The sequence below is a fragment of the Marmota marmota genome, unplaced genomic scaffold, assembly GCF_001458135.2.
Source record: "Marmota marmota marmota unplaced genomic scaffold, marMar, whole genome shotgun sequence".
In the NCBI taxonomy this organism is placed as follows: domain Eukaryota; kingdom Metazoa; phylum Chordata; class Mammalia; order Rodentia; family Sciuridae; genus Marmota; species Marmota marmota.
Genome location: NW_026000327.1, coordinates 3,688,271 through 3,700,363, shown reverse-complemented (window position 1 = coordinate 3,700,363; position 12,093 = coordinate 3,688,271).

Below are 12,093 nucleotides of genomic sequence, written 5' to 3'. Positions count from 1 at the left end.
ACAATAATATATAATAATATGATATATGATATACAATAATATATAATATAATATATGATAATATAATAATATGGAATAATATGATATATAATAATACAATAATATATAATAATATGATATATAATAATACAATAATATGGAATAATATAATATATAATAATACAATAATATATAATAATACGATATATGATATACAATAATATATAATATAATATATGATACAATAATATGGAATAATATGGTATATAATATATAATAATATAATAATATATGGTATGATAATATATTATATTAAATTATATATAAATAATATTATCATATATAAATTATATAAATTATTTATATATAATAATTACAAATTATCATATATAAATAATTCTATATATAAATTATTAATGTATAATTTTATTATATTAATATTCATTAATATAATACTTGTGACAATTATTAATAATGATAATCAACATCAATTATTAAAGAATAACTATTAAATTAAAACTTGAATTACAATTAAAATACCAAATTAAACAATACATATTAAAAGAGCAACAGTGGCCACAGTGGGTGTTTCAAGATGGTCCAATAATCTCTTCCAAGTGCAGAGGTTGCCATATGGATCTCAGACTCCCAGCGTCTCGGGTTAGCATGACTTTTTTTTATTAAAAATGTCCAGTTTGGGGACAAGTTAGAGGAACACACTGGAAATTAACCAGCACGAGATCCCGGGAGTCCTCAGATTCATCGAGAAAGGAGGCGCGGGGGGCTGAGGACGGGGACCAGGAACGGGTGTTTCATGGGGACCCAATTTCAATTTGGTAAGATGAGAAAGTTCTAGAAACAGGTGGTGCTAATGGCTGTCCATCAAGGTGGATGTTCGGAAGACGCTAGGACTCTATGGTTCAAGTGGGCCGGGTGCGAGGGCGCACGCCTGTCATCCCAGCAGCTGGGGAGGCTGAGGCAGGAGGATTGTCAATTGGAGGCCAGCCTCAGCAATTTAGCGAGGCCCTAAGCAACTCAGGGAGACCCTGTCTCTATATAAAATACAGAATAGGGCTGGGGATGGGGCTCAGGGGTCGGGTGCCCCTGAGGTTGATCCCTGGTACCCACAAACCCCGATAAAAAAGCAAACACAATTTCTGGTGGATGGGAGTCCAGGAGGAGACATTGATTCTAAGGGACAGCCACACTCAGGTTGGTGGCATGGGGCTGTCAGTGTGGCCAGGGGGAGGGGGACACTCAGGGGCCTGGACATGCTGCTGGGGAGCTGCAAGATGCAGCAGCCCAGCTTGGGAGGTGGTCTAATATCACCCTCCCTCCAAGACCTGGGGGCTGGCTTCCTCTTGCCTTCTAGGCAGATTTGCTAGAATGTTCCTTTGTCTTAGAGACACTCGTTAGGATACATTTCGGGAGGCAGGTCAAAGACGCCTTATTTTTTAAAAAAAATCAGCAAATGATGATGGTTCAGAGCAGAAAGAAAAAGCAAAGTGAGTTTCTATGGAGGGCCATTACCTCTTCAGGGCTGTATGCTATTTCTTCCAATATTTTAAAGAACATTGCACACAGAGGGATACTCAGCCCTCTCTGCTTACAGAAGTAGAGGGCGCTGACCGATTTCTTTTTCTTTTTCACGGAAAGCACACCACCCAGGACTCACCATTTGCAAAAATTCCAAGGCCCCGAATCCCAGATTTGAAGTGCAAATCCACTGGGCACCTGGTGGAACGTTGGTCAAGCAACAACTGGAGGACAGCAAGAGAAGCTTCCCATCTCCTGCAGCAGTTTCAAGGACTCGATTCCTGTTTAATTTTTTTTTTTGCTTTTTAAAGAGAAAACTTGTGGATCACTTCTTTCAGCATCGAGAGTCACTTAGTGCCAAGCTAAAGCACCCACTTAGCTGGGGGAAGCGTTTTCCTGGCCTCGGGGCAACCTGTGGCTCTCCGCTGAGCCATCTGCATGACCGCTTGCTTGCTTGCAGCAGCCCCGGGAAGACAAGGTCAGCTGCACGTGGACTAGCCACCGTCACTCTCGGAAGCCTGACGGATGAGGACATGTACAGCTGCCCAGGTTGCAAACCAGATCCCCGTCTTCAGAACCCTGCAGGAGGGAGGCTGTCATTGTTGCAAGGATTTCTGCATAAAATACAGCAATTGCAAAGATTCCCTGTTGAAAATGTGATTTTTAGAGTTTATGAGGCACTGATTTCTGGAAATTTCCCAGGTAGTAACTTTGCATTAGGACGCCTCTGCTCAGGAGCGTGTTGCATGAGATGCTTGGTCGGCCTCAGGGGGCGATGCTGGGCGAGGTCACTTCCACCACCAGGAAGTGCTGTGCCGGTCACCTGCCGACCGCAGACGGTAAAGCCAACCCTCTAGTGCGGACTGGCCACCCGAGAAACTGGGTCCTAGCAACCGGGTTCCAAAGGGACCTCAGGTTTAGAACACAGAACCCAGGATTCTACAGCGCGAGGCACGTGAGATCCGCACCTGGTTCCTGGCTTCAGAACTAACTCGGCCCAAAGTCTGGGACCAAGGGGTTCAGGGAAGGACCGACTGGGCTCCTCATTTGCATCGTGCATGAAAGTCCAGGTTGACCCTTAAAAAATCGGTTCTTTTCGCTTATCCGTGACAGTGGACATATTTCTACAAACATGAGACCTAGGGTCACTCCACCCCTGAGCCCCGTCCCCAGCCCCATTTTGCATTTTATTCAGAGACAGGGTCTCCCTGAGTGGCTCAAGGCCTCTGGCTTTGAACTCGCGATCCTCCTGCCTCAGCCTCCCAAGGTGCTGGGATGACAGGTGGGTGCTATACTGAGCCCAGCAGGGTCTCATTTCTGTGATGGCACATGATCGTGGACTCGTAATGAACATAGGACAGTGACGTCCCATCCATTCCACTGTCTTTCCTGTTGTTATCGACAAAATCACCATCATCTGCTGAGCAAAAATAAAACAGAAAATAAAACAAAATGCATCACCTCCACCTCGACCTTCTCCCTCCTGGTCTTACTGAGCCGTGAGAGTGTGATGCACTCAGCTCAATTGACCACTAGGGGGCGGGGGCGACTCAAAATCTGTAAAACAAAGCAATTTTGAAATTTTATGCGTTTCTGTCCCTTTTACCACAAAGCATCAGGCCAGACTGCACTCTTTCAAGAGGAATTTGCTATAAAAAAGTTTCCTCGAGCCTCTACTGTGTTGGTAGAGGATGATGCAGCCCCAGTAAGAGCCGGTCGTGCCCATGACTCATCTGTCTTTGCCTTAATTTTGTGCAAGAAAATACTTTTCCACACATCACGGTTGATGGGATACAGAAGTCCACCCTCCAATCCTGAGCCTCCTCCCCAGCCCTATTTTGCATCTTATTGAGAGACAGGGTCTCCCTGAGTGGCTCAGGGCCTCGCTTTGGCGGAGGCTGGCTTTGAACTCACCATCCTCCAGCCTCAGCCTCCCCAGCCGCAGAGATGACAGGCGTGCGCCACCGTGCCCGGCTAAACCGCGACATTTTTAATGACAACTAATGTCCAGTCGATCTGATTTTTTTCCTTGTCCACTCAGGTTGCAGGTGGGTACCCAGAATGATTCATTCAGATGGTCTTTGGGAGCTGGGGGTTGGCACAGGGGCTGGATGGCCGACCGCCGAGGCAGGATATGTCACTTCCACAAAGGAGGCAGAGCCATCAGAGGCTCTCCGTAGCCTGGGACCCATCTGCTAATGTGCTTTCCTTCTCCTTGAAAAAGAGGGAGAAAAAAAAAAGAGTTTTTGCTCCGTCCTTAAATAGGCAGCGGGGGACCCCCTTTCTTTCGGGGCTGTGGTAGGCCGCGTGCGCTGGTTGCTGACATCCTGGAGAACTTTATGAGACGGCTGCAGGGAGATGCAGTGAAATGCAGCCTGTGGTCACCCCGTTAATGCCTTCCCCATCTGGAGCTGTGCCTTCGCAGCGAATTATCCCCGAGTGTGATACCGAGGAGACTTCTGGCTTCCCCGGGGGGGTCGGGATAATCTGGACCATATTTCTTGTTCCTGGATGTAAAGTCCAGGGCTGCTGTTCTTTTTTTTGGGACGACGTGGCTTAACCAGGCTCCGGGGAATCACGGATTCCAAGTCCTGGCCGTGACCCTGTAACTGATTTCACGGGCTTGGGGCAATTTTGTGGGAATGAATGGGTGAGAAGCTCCTGCAGGTCTCCGTGGAGCCAACCGGTCATCGCTTTTGATGCAAAGCCTTGCCCCATCCGCAAAGTCCGGGGAGACTTCTGGTGACTTTACCCTTGAACCCTGCTGCAGGTGGAGAAGAGAGATCTCAATGCCTCCTTCTAAGGACCCTCGCATAACACACAGGACGAGGCCAGGGTCCTGACTTGCGTCTTCCTGAGCTACCGGAAACACTAAACACTCAGCCTCTGACCTCCTAGGACTCACCCCGAACCTTTGAACCTATTTTATGGCATCTCAAGGGTCTCCACAAGGATAATTCTTGACAATTGGCATCTGCTCTTGACCCCAAATTGAATCCGTGTGTACCAGACCTGAGGATGCTCTAAGAGATCTAACTGGATGCACATGGTGTCCGAGGTCCAGTCTGTGGTTGGCCAGCTCCATGGCTCTGGCCCAAAGGAAGCAGAACAAGATGGCGGCAGGGCCTGGAGGAGGAGAGCAGCTCAGGACAGGGCACCAGGGAGCAGAGAGAGCTCTGCTCACCAGGGACAGGAGAGAGACCCCAAAGGCACAGCCCAGGGACCCCTCCTCCAGCTACACCCCACCTGCTGCAGTCACCACCCAGGGAGTCCATCCAAGTGGATTAATCCACTATTAGTCTACACCTCTCGAAACCCAGTCATTTCACCTCTGAATGTTCCTGCATGGTCTCCCACATGAACATTTAGAGGAGGAGAAGTTGATCTGGGGCTCCTGGTGTCCGAGGTTCAGTCCCTGGTGGCTGACTCCATGGCTCTGGCCCAAGGGGAGCAGAACAACATGGCGGCAGGGCCTGGAGGAGGAGAGCCGCTCAGGACAGGGCACCAGGGAGCAGAGAAAGCTCTGCTCACCAGGGACAGGAGAGAGACCCCCAAGGCACAGCCCAGGGATCCCTCCTCCAGCCACACCCCACCTGCTGCAGTCACCACCCAGTGAGTCCATTCAAGTGGATTAATCCACTATTAGGTTGCACTAGGAAACAGAGAGAGCTCTGCTCACCAGGGACAGGATAGAGACCCCAAAGGCACAGCCCAAGGACCACCTCCTCCAGCCACACCCCACCTGAGTCCATTAAAATATCCATCCAGCACTATATTTTATGGGATGAATAATTTCAACATGTCAAAGATATCTCATAAAGGCTTATGGATATGAAAACGTGCACCTGCATAAAATGTACAAAATTAAAATTAAGTAAGTAAAATAACGAACATGGCGCAAAGATTGCACTAGTCAATCTGTCACTTCAGGTCCTCAGGAAAAGAATTTCAGTTTAAGAGCACTTATCCATCTGACCTTGGGCAACCCTAAATACCTATGAATTCAGAAAAAAAAAAAAAAGAGCCCAATTTCCGATGGCTTTCCTGTACCACTCCATTCCGCCATAATGCTCTCCTTCACCTCAGGCTCAAAGTCATGGAAACAGCTGACTGTGGACTGAGACCTCTGGAACCAAGAGCCAAAATAAGTCTTTTTTTCTCCTCTCCTTCGTTGAAGTCAACTATATGTCATAGTAACGGAAAGCCTTCTGATACTTCCATCTGCATCTGGGGTGGTCTCTTCTTCTGCCCTTCCTTGTTCGTACCTTACTAGTTTTCCCTCTTTTCTCTCCAATTCCAAAATATGCCATGAATGGGATTATCCCAACACTAAGTATGTATCTATGGTCTTTTTGGGGGAATGTTGACACAGATCAGTGGCGAAGAGTGGGCTGTTTGTGTACAACCTTCACGTGGATTGGTCTTGTCACAGGGTCAACCAAACAGAGAGGGACATGTTCCCATTTTGTGTTACCGAGGGTGGCGAGGACATGGTAGCTACTTTTCACTAGTGGTGGTGGCGCTATCCAGGGGAACATGGTGGCAGTCACTGAAAGATTCTTTTCCCAGTGGAATACCTTGATGCTGGTTGCCCTACTGTTAGCAGCCAGGCAGGCAAATCTAGGAACTGTTCAGTTGCCTTTTGCTCATGGAGAAAACCATGGTGCCCACTTAAATGATGACCAATATTCTTCCTTTCGGACAAATCCCTCCAGGTGGACTTTCAAGGAGTACTCAAAATCGCTGAGTCCTTCTGACTCACCACTTTTCAGGGACCTGAAATGTTCACTGTAGCTCTGAATTCTCCAGCCAGGCACATCCCTGCCGCCATATTGGAAAATGGCTGACTTCATGACATTCTGGTCAGCATTCTCGAGAAGGTTCTGAGCATATGATGGGGCGTCTTAGGGGACTGTGTCGGAGCCTCTCCAATAATAGCTCCTTCCTTGGTTTGCTTGGACAGACTCTGCTTTGGAAATGACCGCCATTTCCAAGTGGCGGTCATTGTCCAAGTCACTCATTGTCCTTCACTCTCTTGTGTCTTCGTATTTCTGATAAAAGAGAATTTGGTGCATTCTGCTGGCCCAATTTCTAACCTGAACTGTCCCTGACCATTGGAGACCAGTGCAGGGGGTGCCAGGGATCCCTTTTGGTTGGGTCACTCGATACCTTTCCCTGGAGCAGGAGGGGGTGAGGCCCGTGGGCTGAGACACAGAGCAAAAGAGATTTCATGGAACAATTTATTGGGTCATGAAACCAAGCCTCGGACGGGGGCCCACAGGCCATTGTGGACAGAGAGAGGAGCGTCCATCTGCAAAGGAAGCCGTGGGCGAGAAGCAGCAGGACGTGAGGTCCCCAGCAGGGCACTCTTGGTTTTCTATGGAAAGCAACAGAGACCCAAGTCGGCCCCCTTGTCCTGGCTCCCCGTGGGTCGCCGTCCGCCATGTTTTGGGCAGATGCAGAGCCCCCTCCCCCGTTCTCTTGGACTTCCCAAGATTTGGCTCTAGAGTCATGAGCCCAAGAAACCTCTGTTGTTGATACACGACCTGGCCTGGGCCCTTCAGTCACAGCTATGGAAAAGGGACTCAGGAACTGGGGACGGAACTATAGTCACATCTACGCTGTCACAAAAGAACGGATTTGCCTTTTTCGTGGCTCTGTAATACTCCGTTGTGTGTACGTACCACGTCTTCTTCATGCATTCGTCTGTGGCTGGACACCCAATCATCCAAATTCATACCTGGTTCTGTGGATATTGGGAGAAGCTCTGAGTTCACATTTGGTTGAATAATGGCAAAGATGTTTTGTGAATTTCAAAGATTTTGGACATTAGACACCCAGGCACATGGGTCTTCTTAGGTCCTGCCTGACGTGCATCAGAGGCACTGGGACACCCCTGAGGGGCTCTGGAGGGCTCCCTGGGATCTCCATTCGTTGTTCGTCCTGGGTGCATGAATCCACTTGGGAATCCCACACTGAGCGCACCCACAGACGCCCTTCAGGTCTCACACACACCTGCATCCTCATGTCCACTACAGCAGGACTCATGGCAGACAGGAAATGGAATCAAGCCAGGTGTCCCTCGGCTCAGGAAAGGACCTTGGGGTGCATAGCCACAATGGATTACTATTCAGCCAGTAAAAAGGAATGAAGTTCTGCTGTTCAGAACTGTAACCTGCTTCCTTGTCCAAAGTTGAACTTATGGGTCCACATGACCACGTGTCCACCTTGTGTGCAGACAGACTGCAGGGAAACGCAGTGTCCTTCTGGGTTGCAGAAACGGTCGATGGGGGGTCGTGTCTGTGTCGCGCTCGCTCAGGCCCTGCAGGCTGGGGTGGCTCCTGCTTAACGCATTTTTGGAATGAAGAGAAAAAAGAGGGCCAGAGGCCATTGACCCAGGAAGGACACGCACCCCGAGATAGGAGTGGGGTCTCGAGGTAGGAAAAGGGCCCAGGGAACATAGGCGGATGGGAGAGAGTGCTACATGGAAGCAAGAAGGAGCCTCAATTTAGTTGAACCCGCCATCCTACCAGGGAAGGAAAAATGGCATGAAGCGGAGAATACACCATCTCGCTGGTGGTCACCCTTACACCCACCATCAAGGAGGTGACCAGGTGGGGCAATGGGAAGAGACACAGGTCAGCAGGACCAGCTCCGTCACCTGATTCTCCATCATCCAATTCGACCCCAAAGGCTTTCCAAGACCTTGGGCAATCGCTGTTTGCACAGCCAGCCTCCGATAGAGGCCGGGTGGGAGCAGGAAGAGGACAGATTGGTGGCATGTTCATGAAGGTGACGCCCACACTTGGCTCAGGGCAAGGGCCGCAGACCGTGGTGCAGAACTATGTAGGTGAACCAGGCGCCGTGGTGCACGCCTGTCATCCCAGCAGCTCGGGAGGCTGAGGCAGGAGGATCGCTCGTTGGAGGCCAGCCTCCGCCAAAGTGAGGCCCTAAGCAACTCAGGGAGACTCTGTCTCTCAATAAAATGCAAAATAGGGCTGGGGACGGGGCTCAGGGGTCGAGTTCAATCCCTGGTACCAAAAAAATATATTATTAATCTCATCCTGAAAAAAAGGTATATTTTCCCCAATCATCAGATTAATTATCCCGTTTGGATTGGAGGCTCCAACCCTTTTAATGGACTCAACGTGTAGTTGATTTCTATGTCTTAAAATCCACTTGCAAAACAGAAATCTGCTTCCACGACATTCTTTGAGCATGTTTGCATCCAACGGCTATAAAGACAGGAAAAAAAAAAAGCCCCATATTATTTATAAATGAATTAAACATGTTGATAAAAACCCACAATCAATCCATTTTATGAGCTAATAATGCAGATGTTGTCACTTAATCGAATCAACATTCACACCAACGTGACCAACACCACACTCCGGACTTTATCACAACGGCTTCCTCTGGAGAAGGCTTTGTGTTTCTCTACGGTGCATAAAAGCCCATTATTCGAGGGCCACGCTCTCTGCTTTTTAATATCCTGGGCACCAGGATTCAGTGCTTCGTGGGGTGATTCACCAGAATCGTTTTTTGCAAAAAAAAAAAGAATTGTTCTCAGTTTGGATCACGCTGTCAGTTACAAAAAAAGAAAGAAAGAAAGAAAATTATTTTCACGGATTGCATCCATCTCATGGATGGTGATGTGGAGAACCCAGATACTTGATGGCCATTATTTGACAATTTGTCAATATCAAGGCAACCCAGCTGTCAATCATTTCTTCATATATATTTTTAGTAGTTGATGGACTGTGCTTTTTATGGATTGATAAGTGGTCCTGAGAATCGAACCCAGTGCCTGACACATGATAGGCAAGCTCTCTACCACTGAGCCATAGCCTCAGCCCCTGGACTGTCCATCAGTGCGGTGTGTGCCTGGGTCCTTCTGTTCCACCCATAGATGAAACAGCAAGAATGTCATTCCTTTTTACGGGCTGAATAGTATTCCATTGTGGCTATGCACCCCGAGGTCCATTCCTGAGCTGAGGGACACCTGGCTTGATTCCGTTTCCTGTCGGCCATGAGTCCTACTGTAGTGGACAGGAGGGTGCAGGTGTGTTTGGATTCAGACCCAGGAGTGGGATTTAGGTGGGTACCCCAAAGGAGAGTCCAGACTCTTCCCCTTCTGGAACCTGTAGAGAGCAGCCCCGAGGCTTTCCAGCCGCCCTCCCAAGGCCCTGGGTCTCCTGAGAACCACGACTTGACCCGCAGAGGGAGAGAAAGAGGACAGGGCCAGAGGGGATGTCTGTGGTGAGCCGTTCTAATTAGACCGTGGCCGCCATTAGAAGATGGCGCCGGCTTCCACTGTGGCCTGTGAGAAACAACTCCTAATATGGAGAATTGGCACGCAATCCCTTCCCACCCTATGAGAAAGGTCCACGTGGCAGCTTGGGATTGGTGTGCGGGAGGCTTTATTAGGCTGTGCTTGGGCGGGGTCACTAGAAGAAGATACATGAATCAAGGCCTGAATAAACTGCTGAAAGAAGATTCCTGAGTTGCGTCTTCCTTGCGGGCAAGGGGTCGCGACAGATGTCCCTCTTGAAGGACCCCCGTTTGACGCTTGGGGAAGCGTCCAATCACCACAATTCACCAGAAGGAGCTGCACTCGAGTCCAGGCTGCAGGGATTGGGTGTGAGTGGCAGTCTCCAGCAGAGGACATCCAGGTCACAGTCGGGGCCATGGGCAGCCTCCGCGGCAGCCCTGATACCTACAAAGTCACAGCAAAGACCCCAAGTGCCTAAGGATAGAGCCGCCTTCAGGACCAACCTGCTCAAGGTGCTGCGGTGCAGGAGGAATTTCCCCCACGAGACCAGGGACGGGAGGGTCAGGAAGGGGTCCTCTTTGTCCTTCTGGGAAGGAACCAATGGGATCTCGGGAGCGATAACAGGGCGCTGCTGATCTGCCCTGCCAGTGCCATCTGTTACCTGGGAAGTGACCTTCCGTCTCTCGGTCCTTGTCTCTGTCGCTCTGACTCTGTGTCCATCTCTGCTGACCCTGCAGGTCTCCGTGGACTTGGGTCCTCCCCAGGGTGGCCCCCACCTGGCCCTCAACGGGCCTGGCTTGCCCTGGGCCGTGCGCACCGCTGGTCTGCGGCTGCCTGGTCCCCCGCGGGCAGCTCCCTGCGTGCCACACAGGGCCTGGGAACTTGGGTGCGGTGACCCTGAGCCCTGGTGTCTCAGGTGCACTTCCAGAGCGCGGGGTCCGCTGGGCGGTGGGACTCAGATGGCAGCCCCGGCCCTTCTTCTCCGCAGACCCAGGTCTCCCAGCAGAGAATTGAGGCCACGGGGCGACTGGGGACCGACCTCCCTGCCTTGTGCAGGGGACCTCGGGAGCCGGAAGGCGTGGCCGGTCCTCACCTGAGCTCCGGGTCAACAAACTGGACCAGGAGCCCCGCCAGGTGGGTCCCAGCGCTTGTCAGGTCATGCGCAGGGACAGGCTCAGAGGCCCACGAAGCCGCCCCAGGTGGAGGCTGTGTCCTGGTGACCCTGTTCAAATTTTGGAAGGGACATTATTTTCTTTCTTTCCTTCTCTCTCCCCCCTTCTTTCTTTCTTTCTTGTTATTTTTTTAAGTTTTGAGACAGGGACTCACTAAATTGCTGAGATGGACCTCCGATTTGCGATCCTCCTGCCTCAGCCTCCAGATCTGCTTGGATGGCAGGCGTGGGCCACCTGGAACCTCAGTCTCTTCCTCACTTTAAGGACGGCCGGTCCCCTTCCCAGAGCAATCTGGGATGTCTCTGGAGCTGCCCTACACACACACACACTCACACACACACACACCAGGCACACACTGCATATTCGTTCTTCTGGTGATTTTTTTCTGCCTTGATTTATTTTTCTTGCATTCTTTATTCTATTTTCCCATCGGGAGAGGAAAAAAAAAAAGGCTTTGAAAGGAATAAGGTTAACATTCTTGGCCTTCTTTTTTCCTTTGAAAAACATAGGATATGGTGCACATTTCTGCTCTATTAACAAAAGGAGAGAAAAAATATTCTAAGTGGATGCAGGAAGAAATGGATTGAAATGGAAAGAATCCAAGTCTTAATCCAAAGCCTCGCTGCATTTGGGGTGTAGATTGTTTTTTTTGCGAGGCTTGAAGGGTCTTTGCGGGCAGGATGAAGTCCCTGTGCCTGATTTCCAGGGTGACAGGAGCCGCAGGGAAGGGAGCGGGTGTTTGGGACAGTTGTCAAGGTTGCCAACTGAAGAAGCGAGGTCTGAGCGCTCAGCCCAGGGAAGAGTTTATTTAAAATTTCCATCTTACCCCCGATGATGGTCTTGCCCCCGAACCTAAAAGCCTGGGGAACAGGGCAAAAAAAAAAAAAAGAATATTGATTTTATTTTAAAAGTTCCAAATTCAAATGAAGAATGAAAAAAAAAAAAAAAAGGTAATATGTGGGGCTGGGGAGATGGCTCATGGCTCAGCTCCCAGGCCTGGGTTTCCTCCCCAGCACCACAAAATGAATGAGTGAGTGAAGAAATTAAATCTATGAGAGTCGGGCCTGTCAGTCATCCCAGCAGCTCGGGAGGCTGAGGCAGGAGGATGGCAAATCAGAGGCCGGCCTCAGCAAC